The 12,877-nt window shown below is 30.6% G+C and overlaps 1 protein-coding gene across 3 annotated transcripts in view; it reads right to left on the bottom strand.

The window, feature by feature from the left end:
• The window catches only part of LOC130653584 (kinase D-interacting substrate of 220 kDa-like), a 42,964-nt gene that overhangs the window by 25,195 nt on the left and 4,892 nt on the right, over window positions 1–12,877 (bottom strand). For all 3 annotated transcript variants that reach the window (XM_057456098.1, XM_057456097.1, XM_057456099.1), the window contains exon 2: window positions 11,662–11,774. The gene's annotated coding sequence lies outside the window, so the exon portion shown is untranslated. The remainder of the gene's footprint in view (window positions 1–11,661; window positions 11,775–12,877) is intronic.

Below are 12,877 nucleotides of genomic sequence, written 5' to 3'. Positions count from 1 at the left end.
ATCGATTCCAACTTACAATAAAATATGTTGAGATTTGTTCTAAAAGTACTAGTGAAAAAATCTCAGTTGGAATACATAAGCACTGTCTATATTTAATAAATTTATTTACATTTTTTGGCAATATTTAATAAAACAAGTACACAAGTATACAATTCCCTTCTCTTCTCCTCATTTATTACAAAAATTCACTGTGTCAATTTAACAAAATGAAGGCAAACAAGCAAAGCAATAAACATCAAAAATTTTGAAATTAACGAAAAAGTTTAATTTCTTTTCTGTTCTCACTATTTAACAAACTTGAATCTAAAAAGATGAGATGAATGCAATGAACGTTTGTGACACAAAGCAAAGCTAAACTAACTAACCAACCAAACAACTAACCAACCAACCAAACTAAATTACTAACCAGACAAACCAACTAACTAACCAACCAACCAAACTAATTAACCAACCAGCCAAGCTAACTCACTAACTAATCTTCACATATGAAAAATATCTTAGATGCTATGGATACATAACCCGCTTTATTTATTTATTCTTTATAAAAAATAACGATGCTGGAAATTGTATCAATGTTAAAAAATTACTGTGAGAGTGACATTGAAAGTGCTTTTAAAAGTAAGACAAATAAAGAAGATGCTCTGATAATTGCAAGGAAGAGTAAAAATTATCACTTAAAACAATAAATAAACATGTTTTAACACCAAATAAAACATTCTCTCTAACTTAGTAATGATAAAACATTGTTTATCAACAAAAACTGTTGTGTTTTTAACACACACACATAAAGGTTGTTGTTAAACTTTTTCTACATATTTTTATTTATATTTCTATAACCCCCTTCAAGGCTTGTCACCTGAAAAACACTTGGCTACAATAACGCAAGGAAATATAAAAAACATAATAAGAAATGAAGCAGAAATAAAAAGTACTTTGTTTATAACATCCAAAGTTTATTACAAAAATTACCACCACAATCTGCAAAAGTTCAGAGCATAAATCAAAATATTATAGAGAAGAAAATTTATTTATCACAGTTTATACTCTAGAGAGAATATGGGGTTGTCAATTTTGACAATTCCTTCAGAAAAATTAAGTTAATTTTATTCGAATTCTCAAAATACTTTATAGCATTTATGAACAAAATCATTATTGTGTAATTAAGTAATAAGAAAATTATGTAGACAGGAATATTGTCCTGTCCATTAAGTGAGAGAAATGGAAAAAAAATTCTTATATCCTAATCTTTCTAATCTACAGGGAGACAAAATTCTTAACATTTTTAAAATTCAAGTAAAAGTTGCTATAGCAACAGTACAATTTTATTTGTTAAAAAAAATCACAAAACGAAGTGTTGGGGATGTATTTTTAGGATACACCAATACTGTCATATTGTTTCATCAACGTTGTTCATCATGTTCATGGCATTATTGCCTAAAGTATCTCTTGTTTTGCATGCACCACAAAACTGTTACTGTCACACTTAAATATAAATCATTAACAAAGAAACAAAAATAATAAAGAATAATTAATCAGTCAACGGTGTTTAATGGCCACGAATATTTTTATTCTCCCCTCCCTTTCATACACTCTTTTTTATAAGCATAATTTATTTTTTCTCAATTTTAATATGCTTATGAAAATGCCTTCCAGCCTTGAATTATGCTGCCAATATGCTTAGTAACATTCATACCATTTTCACAAAACAGCAAATCAGTTAGGCAACACTTTGAAAAGTTAGAATATGGATGTGTATGGGAAATACAAATATGTATGTAAAATTACTGTTTACTTCTATGTTCCAAGAGGAGCTGTCTTCCTGCACTTTAGGCTCAACTATTTATGCTTCTGAAGTTCAGACTTAGCTTAGATGAAATCAAACATATTGTTGTAAGAACCATGTTCTCAAGGCTTCCGGGTTACTTAAAAATATCCTATTTCATTTTTTAATGAATTTTAGAAAAAGAAATATATATGCAATTTTTATAATCCAATTGCATATTTAAAAATAACAAAAATAACAAATAAATTATAAGAAACAAAATATAGTACAAAGTAAAAAACAATCAGTAAAGTTAAAGACATTTGTGGGCTCTCACTTACTTTTATTTGTCCACAGAAAAGGGAGGACGGTGACCCTTGTCTTTTAATAACTAACAAATGAAATCCCAAAAAACTAATAACATTTTCCAATTCTTCTACAGTTAAAATAATTCTTTTCATCTTTTTATTTTTAATGAGCCAGCAGATAGAACCAAACACAGATTTAACATTTATCCATCAAAAGAACAGATGTTTAAAAGACGTCTTTGTATTTTTTACCATGGTATAAAAATAATTATGCAACAAAAGCTTTAAAAAAATAAAATAGTATAGTAAATGATAATAAAATGCTAGAGAATTAAAATTTGACAATTGAAAAGTCACACCTAAGTATCTTAGGAAAATTCCATTATTAGATCAGTTGCAGCACTATTCCAACTTACTAATATCTTAAAAACAAATGCAAAATATATATGTCCTGATAACAGAAACATGTTAAGACAACTAAATGCTTTAATGTTTATAAAAATAGGTTAAATAAATAATAAAAAACTAAAAATAGGCTAGTTGCAGCGTCAGATTCACATACAATTAATTCAGCAAGATCTCTATTTTTTGGTAAATATTGGCTACTACTGTGGCAGAGTAAGGTGTATTGCATTAGAAATTTATTTCATTATTTTTGTTCTATTTGAAAAAATGCCAGTGTATTTACTTGTAGTGTTCAAAAATCCTGAAAAGCGAAAAAGGCTAGTTGCAATGTCAGATACATATGACATTATGCCAGCTTTTAATTTTCGAAAATTGATCGACATTTCAGTTCTACAAGAGTATTGTAACAGTAGCATGGAAAGATATAAAAGATAAACCAGCAACCTTAAAAGCATGTCCAATGTTGCATGTATTAAAAAAAGTAATTAAGACCAAAATCAGACAACTTTCTGTTCTACTTTAATTTTTTATAAAAACAATATTTACTTAAAAAATACCTTCAGACGTCTGATGTCTCCATAACATCATTTTGCAAAGACTTTTTGTTGTTGAGAATACTACCTCAATCTGTTCATATCTTTCCAATCATACTCAGAATACTGGCATGGCAGGTAACTTTTTTTAAAGCCGAATATACACAGTAGATTTTTGTCGTACTTTATAGTTTTGCCACTATTTTTTAATTCTGTTTTCTATATTTTTAGCTGAAAAAGTTATAACTACTCAGCTTTCAAAGGCTAAAATTGTTTTTGGGCCAAGTTTACCAAAATTTCTGTCTGTTAGTCAAAGATGGTAGCTAAAAAACTAGTGGCATGTGTATTCCTGTGGACTTTTCTGATGGTGAATTGCTGTGGACTTTCATAGGCTTACAAATATTATTACAAATTTGAACCCCGAAACGTAACTCTTGTTTCAAGTTTAACAAGACAACCTGGGCGATTTTTGTCCTAAGTGGGTAAGGTGTTGGTCTTTAAGGAGGGGTGTGGCTGTTTTGATTTTACATGCTTTTACATTGTAATTATGTATGACTGTTAATAACATTTTGCACTGTTTGGAAAAAAATGCCTGACATCTTTCACAGTAGCATAACAGATTTGTGTACTTAAAATTTTACTAATAAAAATCTTTATATTACCCTCTCAGTTTTATATTATAGATTAGCTTTGAAATAACAGACAATCTAACTCATCTTAATATGTTTGTAGCAGTAACATGAACACAAAATAGTTAATTTAAAAATTAACTTATTTCATTATAGTTCTGAGGTAAGAGAGGGTGACCACTAATAAAATGAGAACAAAAGTAAGGATATTAAGGAGAATTAGGGAGACAAATCGACATTTTTTAAGGATATTTTGCTGCCAACGAGAATTAAAAAATAAAAAAATAAGGATAATTAAGGAGAAAACCAATTTTAGTTCTCTATCTTAAATGTTACATACTAATGATAGAAAATTTAGAATTTCAGGTAACAGAGAAAAATGTTTTATTTCACTGGTGATAAACAATACATGAACACATTTCCAAAAAAGTTACGATCAGAGAAATTAAAAAATAAGGAGAAATTAAGGAGAATAGCTAAAATTTCAATTTTTTTAAGTATATTTAAGTAATTTTAAGAAGATATTCTTTTTCTAAGGTTATTTAAGGAATTTAAGGAGGAGTGGTCACTCTGTAAGAAATAATGGTTAAATTGCAGCATAAAAATGTCTACACTTTTAGCAAATCCTTAAGGAAGCAAAATCATATAGATAATCACCATTTCATTTATATGTTGGGGTTGCTGTTCTGCTAAAAAAAGTAATGTAATAAATTTTACCTTGTCAGCTTATGCATTTTTAGTCTACCACAGAAAATACACTAACTTTAAAATGACTAAAACACAAATTATAAACATTCATTTAATTAAATATAAATTATTTTCTATAATAAAAAATCTTTCTTCAGCCACTCCAGCTAGAGTAACAACCCTGTTTTAATACTCATTTAACATGCATGTTGTTGTTTTCTAAAAAGTTGAGTATATACAATACAAGAGGTATCTTCTAAAACTACAGAAAAGCATAGCTATAATGGAAATACACCCTCATAAAGACCTTTAAAACATTTGAAATAAATAAAAGAAATTTTCAAAGGAAACAAAGGCATAAAAATTGATTAAAGAAAGTGTCAAAAATACCACAAAAGAAAACTTCCTTCATAATATAATTTTACTCCCTTGTTAGTATTTGTTTGAGCCATTTTGATTTTATTAAAGAAAAGAAGTCAAATCACAAAGGGTAATTAATCTCAACCTCTCCCAAAATCTCTTCTAACATATTGGTTGTAACGAAAACGAATTAAAATTTATCTAAAAACGTCTTTTATTTTTTAAATCCTTAAGTTTGTTGTTGGTACCTTGATGCAGAAAAAAATAACACACTTTAAAATTAAAGGATGTTTCAGAATATTAAAGAACTTTTCCCCATCATCTAATCATTTGAAAAGGATTTTAAAGGACTAAAATAAGACTGTAAAAGACGATTTGTCAAAAAGATATACATTTAAGATATGAGCCTTCTAATTATCCTGATGTAAAAACTAGAGAGAGAATATCGGATATGACAGGACCTTTTTTTTCCTAATTTTGAAATTTCCAAAAAAAAATTTAAGGAATTTAATGGTATTGTCCAGTAACAAAATTCGATGTTACTTACAAATTTAAGAAAACAGCCTTTAAATACAGAAAAATTGTCTTTATTATTACCCTTTATTTACAGTCACCATGCGTCAAAAAATGGGAAACGCCTGAGTAAATGCATCAATAACTGAAATTATGCAGTTATTTTGCAGTTATGAAAGGATAATTTACTGATATACCTTCCCTTTTTTAGCAATTTTAAAAAATTAAAATAAATGTAACATTTTAAAAATACAAAAGCTGTTATAAAACAAAAAAAATGTTTGCATTTCACTTTTTGTCACAGCCTAAACTCTGTAGACTGCCTGTTCTGCCTGTAAGCGCAGACAGGTCTCATCATTGCTACATACCGGCCTCTCACACTAGCACATTATGTGGCTGGATATCTACATTACTTGTTAATATATCTTTATCATTATTAATGCCTGTAATAAAGCAGTGCTACTTTCTATAAAAAACAGGGGCTTTAATGGTACTTTACTCATAGTATTACCTCCCATTAAGGCTTCTCAAAATACCTGATGTAACTGGTTAGGGTAGTCACAGCTTCTTTTGGTTCTTTATATCTTTTTGTACTTTAAAATTGCTTCCTTATTTATATATTTTTTATTATTAAATTAAGTTTAGTTGGATCTTTCTCACATATTAATTCGCCTACCCTAAAACTGCCTTTCTACCTTACCTGTATTAGAATCTTCAACTGAAAAAAATCGTTTTATACAGCAAGATTCAACTGTATTAATTAGTTTTTTTACACATGGTTAATAGCACTTGTTCAACATTGATATATATTTACCCAATTAATGTGCAGATTATTGTAAATTATTTATTTATTAAAAATATAATAATTATATTGGTTGTATATATAATAATTTTCTGGTAAAGAAGAAAATCATTGACAGTTGATAATATTAAACACTAGTCGATAAGGCCTGTGTAAAAATCCACTTATGCCAAAGAAAAATAAGTTGGCAAAAATTAGTTCATTCGTTGCCTGTAATAAGAAGAGCCTTAGACACTGATTAAAATAATTCATAGGATCATATATTTTTAATGAACGCCTGAGGAGATATGAGGGTTTAAAAATTTTACTGACCTCAGCAATGGCCTGCAAAATCTCAAAACATTTTTTACACATGTTGCCTTCATCGTATAGATCCTGAAATGCTGATCAAAAAAATGTATTGGATTATGTACTTTTGACAAACGGTTGGAGAGATATTAGGGTTTAAAGGCTTTGTGATGACGTCATTAACCCATCCATTTCGAAACGGATTTGGGGACCCAGGTTTGGGAATATTTCCCAAATTGGACCCGGGTGGTCCCTAGTTACCCATGCGGTGAAAAATCAATGACGTCACCACCTTGTTTCCAAGTTATTTGGCCTCAAAGTTATAGGTGCACTGTAATGGCTTCATTAATTTAATGTACATTCCTTTGACGTAATATTATTTTAACGTTGAAGTTTCTTAATTTACAGAACAATTTCATGGTCGATGTTTTAAAGACTTTATCAAAGAAAATAGTAAAGAATATAATCCACTTTGCAAAAGTCACAGACAGACAGACAGAACTGGCGTATTATTATAGAGACTAGTCGATAAGGCCCGTGGAAAAATCCACTTAGGAAAAAGGCCAATGAAAAAATAGGTTGCTTTAGATGTTTTGCTGCCACCAGCAGTGCATATACAAAAAAATGTTCCTAAAATTTTCGCCAAATATTAAATGTCAAATCGCATTAAATCCTCCACACAAATCCAGGTCCAGTCAGGAGACGCGTGCGATCGCACGCGCACACGCCCACACACGCGCCAAAAAATTTACGCGTGATTATTATCGCTCGCGTAAGACTACTTTATCAAAGATTTTTTAAAGACGTAATGCAACGTGTAGCGAGTACTTTTTGTTGATATCTTTGATCAGCGGTGGCTGGATTATTTTTAGTTTTATTTTACAGATCAAGCACGAACATGTGGGACATAAAACTTTCTTATTAGTTGTAAGAAACAGGTGCGTTGTTTGCTACAAATAAATTAACTTTTTCTTGTAATGACGTCAAAGTTTCATTCATATGATCGACGGTACCTGTGAATCGAAACTAAATATTTTGCTGAGCCAATTTCGTCCCCATACTCTTTTATCTTTCCGTTCTTTTTAATTTTTTTAGATTACTAATAATATATAAAAAGTTCGAAAAAGACGTTTTTAAGTAGAGAGGTTTGTATAATTTTTAAGTTGATATACCTTCACGTGATAAAATATTATTCATATTTTTTTTATCCATGCGATACTTCTTTTTTCTACTTTTGGTTTCGATCGTTAAAAATGTTTCGGCACAAATCAAAGATCAGATTTTTTTATGTTTTAAAAATGCAACACTTTTTTCAATTTGAAAGTGTTGAAGTTGTTTTAGCTGTCCCTTTCAAATTTTTTACTCCAGTGGGAACAGGTGAAACTGTTTAGGCCATGTGTTATACATTCACTTTTATAATATCCTATTTTATTGAATAGAAGGACACATTTTTTTCGGCAAAAATGAGTTTAAAAAAAAAATGTTGGAAATATGGTTGAGATTTCTACATTTAAAAAATGGGGTAAAGAGGACATTATTGGTTATAAAACTACAGAGGCTGACGGCAAAACTATGGTGACATAAGAAGTCCTGCTCTAGCTCGTTTGACGTAACCACGATTGCGTCAGATAACGAAGACAGCAACAGTGACGATGATGACAGCAGCGTTGTTGTATTTTCTGATTCAGAGTAGACCTTGAACATAACAAAAATATTGTTTTAAATGACTCAAGTCTTGTTAACATTATCCCTCCTTTTAGTCTTCTGGAAATTCCCATTATTTTCCCATCTGCCTTGGTAATTATAGTTTGCCGTGCCAACTTTTATTACACTGAAATCATAAGTAAACATATTCAATATGGCGGTAAAAAGAACACACATTTTTCGTTATGCAACACAATAAAACAACGAGGAAAGGGACTAACACTAAAATAGGTATTTAAATAGGCATTTAAACAAGAAATAACATATTTTAAACTTTTCGACCACTCACGCAAATTAATTTGCACGAGCTTTTGTGATCGCACGTGGATCGCTCACCCAGACTGATTTACGTGAGCGATTTAGCGCTCGCGGGGTTAAATTTTCCCGACCGGGCCTGCAAATCTTACACAAAATAAAAAAGAACAGTAATACTCACAAAACCGACAGTAAGAACACCGACAGTTACAACACTGACAGTCACAACACGGATAATAACAATGTGAGAAATAACGCGATAATCCGTACTGCCCTTTACCAACAATTTTGAACCTAAAGGTCAAAAAATCAATAAGCAAAGAATAAACTTGAATAAAAAAGGCTCATTATTTTGGAAACATCGTATACGGTTCGTAAACAAAAGTTTACACAAAATGTAAAACAGATTGGTTATTGAGAAACACATCTAAATCAACAAAAATAATTTCATTCAGCATATGGCATATTGCCAATACCCATTAATCTTCCACAAAAAGGTTATAAAACACATCAAAATTTAGAAAAATCAGTAATTTCAGTGTATACAGTCCTCGACCGTTAGATTAGAAAATATAAAGAACAAAAACAGTTTCAGTCAGAACATTAAGTAATTTTTTTATCATCAGCAAACATTTGTATATCCCTACAAAATTTTGTAAAATTCTCAAGAAATACAAAACCGTGAAACCTGGAATTTTTATCCACCAAATATTACATCACATACAGTTAGTTCTCCCCAACAATAGTTTATATTACGAAGTATAAAGACATCAGCTTATACAACAGCTTGCAGTGAAGTCCGATTCTACAAAAATTTGTTCATTCAGTATATATTGCATGTGGTTTATTTCCACAAAAATTTACACAAAATTTTAAAAAACAGCATTTTGCAACACAAACAATATAAACTGACTTAATCATACCATCCTCTCATAATTTTTTTTAACCCAAAGTCATAAACCAACGTAAATTTCCAATCGAATGTAAAAAAAACCTGTAAAAAAACCTGGCATATTTAACGGGATGTCAGAAACAAAACAATAAAAATAACTTAACACACACTTTAAATTCTATAAAATTTGTTCCACTTTTTATATTGTGGTCCCCTTTGTAAAGTTCACAGGTAATGTGAAAAAAATTATACTCTATGAGCATAACAATGAGTCACACCATCCTAAAAGTTCAAGAAAGATTCTGTAGCTAACTTGTTACATCATAATTCGTCTTCAAAAAATAAGAGAGGTTAGAGCTAGCTAAGAAGCTTGGGATGGGAGCCTTAAAGCTAACATTAGTTATCAGATAACAGTAGCTAAGACACCCAGTTAAATACACTTAAACTGGGGAGACTTAACTGGGTCTATAGCTGGCTATTCATGCTTAGTAAAAGACATTATAAAGAGAAACATCATCATCATCATCATCATTCTCGGCTTAACGTCCGTTTTCCATGCTAGCATGGGTTGGACGGGGTATATTAATGACCCTCTTCCAATCTGATCTAGACTGTGTTAGATCTAAACTCAACTTCCTCTCTATCAAGTCTGTCCTTATAACCTCCTGCCAAGTCTTTCTCGGTCTGCCTCTGGGCTTTGCCCCAGGAACTATCAAGTCTCTACACTTTCTTACCCAATTATCCTCCTCCATTCTTTCCAAGTGCCCCAGCCAATTCAATCTTCTTATCTGGATAACATCTTTAATTCTACGGAGACTTAGCCTGCTTCTTAGCTCATCTGAACTCTTTCTGTCTCTCAGACTGGCATTACACATCCACCTAACCATTCTCATATCATTCCTTTCTAAACGGTCAAGATCTTCCTGCTTCACTGCCCATGTCTCACTACCATAAAAAACGCGGTAAAAACTTTAAGAATTTGGAGCTTTAATGGATTTTTTTTGAGAATGCGATTCTGCTTGACAATTTTAAGTGTACTACATAAAAAAGTAACACGCAGCTTCAGCAACATAAAAACAGAACGTCTAAATATATCAAAGTTCTTACTTTTTCTGAATTCCAATCGACTTGAAACTCTAGCATGCATTTTCTACTTCTAACTTTACCTTACTACTTCCTAGCTCCACTTTTCACTTCCGAAATAACTTCTTGTGGCTTTCAACTTTATTTTTCTACTTCTACTTCTTTACTTAGAGTTTCCTTTCTCTGAATCACTCTTTGGACTTTTTTCAAGACGAAGGGACCTTTCTTTTGTGTTTTTTTCGGTGTCGAGAGACACCATTTTTGGAAAGTTAGCCGTTAAATTTTTTTCAGCAAATCAAATTGAGTCGTTTTCATCACGTGACGTAAACAAAGTAAATCCGCTAACAAAATAGACATATTTTTTTCGGTGACATCAAAGGAAAATGACGATATCAACTTTGCCTGTCACAGACACACGGAACTGGCATATTATTATATAGATTAAAAAGTTAGTTCGCTTTTCTGTTTTCGTTTTAGAATTTTAAGCCTTGTAAGTAGGTTTGTAAAAACCCATAAACTTTATATGGAAGGTATTAACTTTATTTAAACTGACTCATAGTATATCAAAATGTGTAGAGCTTAACCGTTATTTGGACTTTAACCATTAAGACAAGCAAGTTGCTCTAAATTTATTTTACTACGGCACAGACTTTAATCATATTATTTTAATAAAACTACACCTATTTCTTCAATATTTGGTCAAAATCAAGGTTTTAAAAAGTTGTACAGGTCTCCTTTAAAATGCCTGAATTCTCAAACTCAGCAAGCTGTTGCTGGCTTTAAAGACAGCTTTGCATTGTTGTTGCCTTATTTTATGATAACTTTTCTCTGCTCAGTGGCCTCCTTATGGAGGAAGCATCAGATATACTTTTTAAAGTCTTCAAGATTTCCCTTTTAAAATTATTTATCTTTGTAGGTCTTCAACTATCTTCAACTATCACTATGGACACTATTCTGTTGAAATTTTTGACTAATATAATGTAATAATCATGTGCTACAACAAATTAAATTAAAAAGTGTGTAAAAAAAATTAACATAATTTGTAACCACAACCACCAGGCAAGAGGATTTGCCTACAATTTCTTCCTTGTGGTTTTGGTTTGCCCCTGATTTATTGATTTCATATTCTGCCTCAGTGTTCATTTAAAGGTAAGGTTGTCTGTTTACCTACCTGTACACAAATTCTTGATCACTCATTCTTAGATTAGAATAGATCCAACTCTAGTAATATTTTAGGTCTTCAGTTTTTTAGAAAAGTCATAATTCAGTCTGCACCTCAAAATGAAGCGTTATGTACCTTTAATTTTAGTGACCAATTATTTTTTAAAGTTTAAGAACTGTGTTTATTAGTTTCTTGTTATTATCAATCAAGGCTTCTTTTTAATGTTTTACAGGTTTTGGAGAGGAATCTATTGTTCAAGAATAACATGAAATACATACGTAGTACAATTCCAACAGACTTTATGGTTGCATGTGATTAAACAGATGGTTACCAAAGTTCCTTTTGCATTTCATTATGCACGAGCATTCAAATCGTTAACACGCCTTGTATCCTAAAACACAAAATAGGCTATGAATTAAAATAAAAACCATTAATTTTTTCCTATATTTTTTAGAGTAAAATGTAGATTTAGAGAAACTTAACATTATATAATTTTTTTATTTTCATCGAAAGCATTGCTATTTTGTTATAAAATATCACCATATTCCACATGTTTGTTCACAAAGGAGTGTGATGATTTTTCTACATTGTTTTTGTATTAATTATCTACAGGTGTATTTAAAATAATCCAAAATTTTATAGCAATGTGCACGTGTGAACACAATGTTTCCGTAACTAAAGGACCATCCTCACCAATGTTTTACATTTTATAGCAATTGAATTGATCATAATCATTTCGAGATCGTATCATCCTTTTCTTAAATGTGAAGCAATTTGAAATGATTTGGAAATGTTTGTATTTTTTTTTTAAGCTTAAAAATGATTCACAGAGCAAATGGGAAAGGAATAAGAAATGCTTTCAAAGCTAATTAAAAACAAAACAAAATCTAAAACAAACGAATTATGAAACAAATTGTTTTCTCACAGCAATTAAAAAACAATTAAAAATGTGATAAATTTATTATGTTAAACTATTTTCTCACTTCCACATGTCACAAAAAAATATGCAAGGTTAATTTGTTTAAAATCAACCCTTTAGCTTTTCACAATTCTATTTTGTTAGTTTTTAAACGATCTATGGCAACGTTTTTGCTTTCTAAGATCCCATTTTAATGATTTGTATACAATCTGTGGCGATGTCTTTGCTTGCTACGACCCTGTTTTGATGGTTTGTAAACATCTATGGTTATGTTATCTCTTCTCACAACTTCGTTTTAATGATTTTAAACGGTCTGTTATGATGTTATCACCTTCTACAATCCTGTTTTGATGGTTTTCAAACGATTTATGGTTTTGTTATTGCTTTCAGAAAGATTTGCATGCAAAATTATTCCCGATGACATATCCTCTTATTGTTAAAGTACAGGTAACTCCCAATATTGCTCTTCAAACAATTATTTTTATTGTGGCTTGACTGATGCTTCGACATTCTTCTTCGTTAAAAAATATTAAGCTAGCTCTTGTATTTTGGTATGCTGGTGGTATGCATCTACA

The sequence above is a fragment of the Hydractinia symbiolongicarpus genome, chromosome 8 (assembly GCF_029227915.1).
Source record: "Hydractinia symbiolongicarpus strain clone_291-10 chromosome 8, HSymV2.1, whole genome shotgun sequence".
Taxonomy (NCBI): Eukaryota; Metazoa; Cnidaria; class Hydrozoa; order Anthoathecata; family Hydractiniidae; genus Hydractinia; species Hydractinia symbiolongicarpus.
Note: the sequence above shows the minus strand (reverse complement) of the source record. Positions and strands in the feature narration are given on the sequence as shown.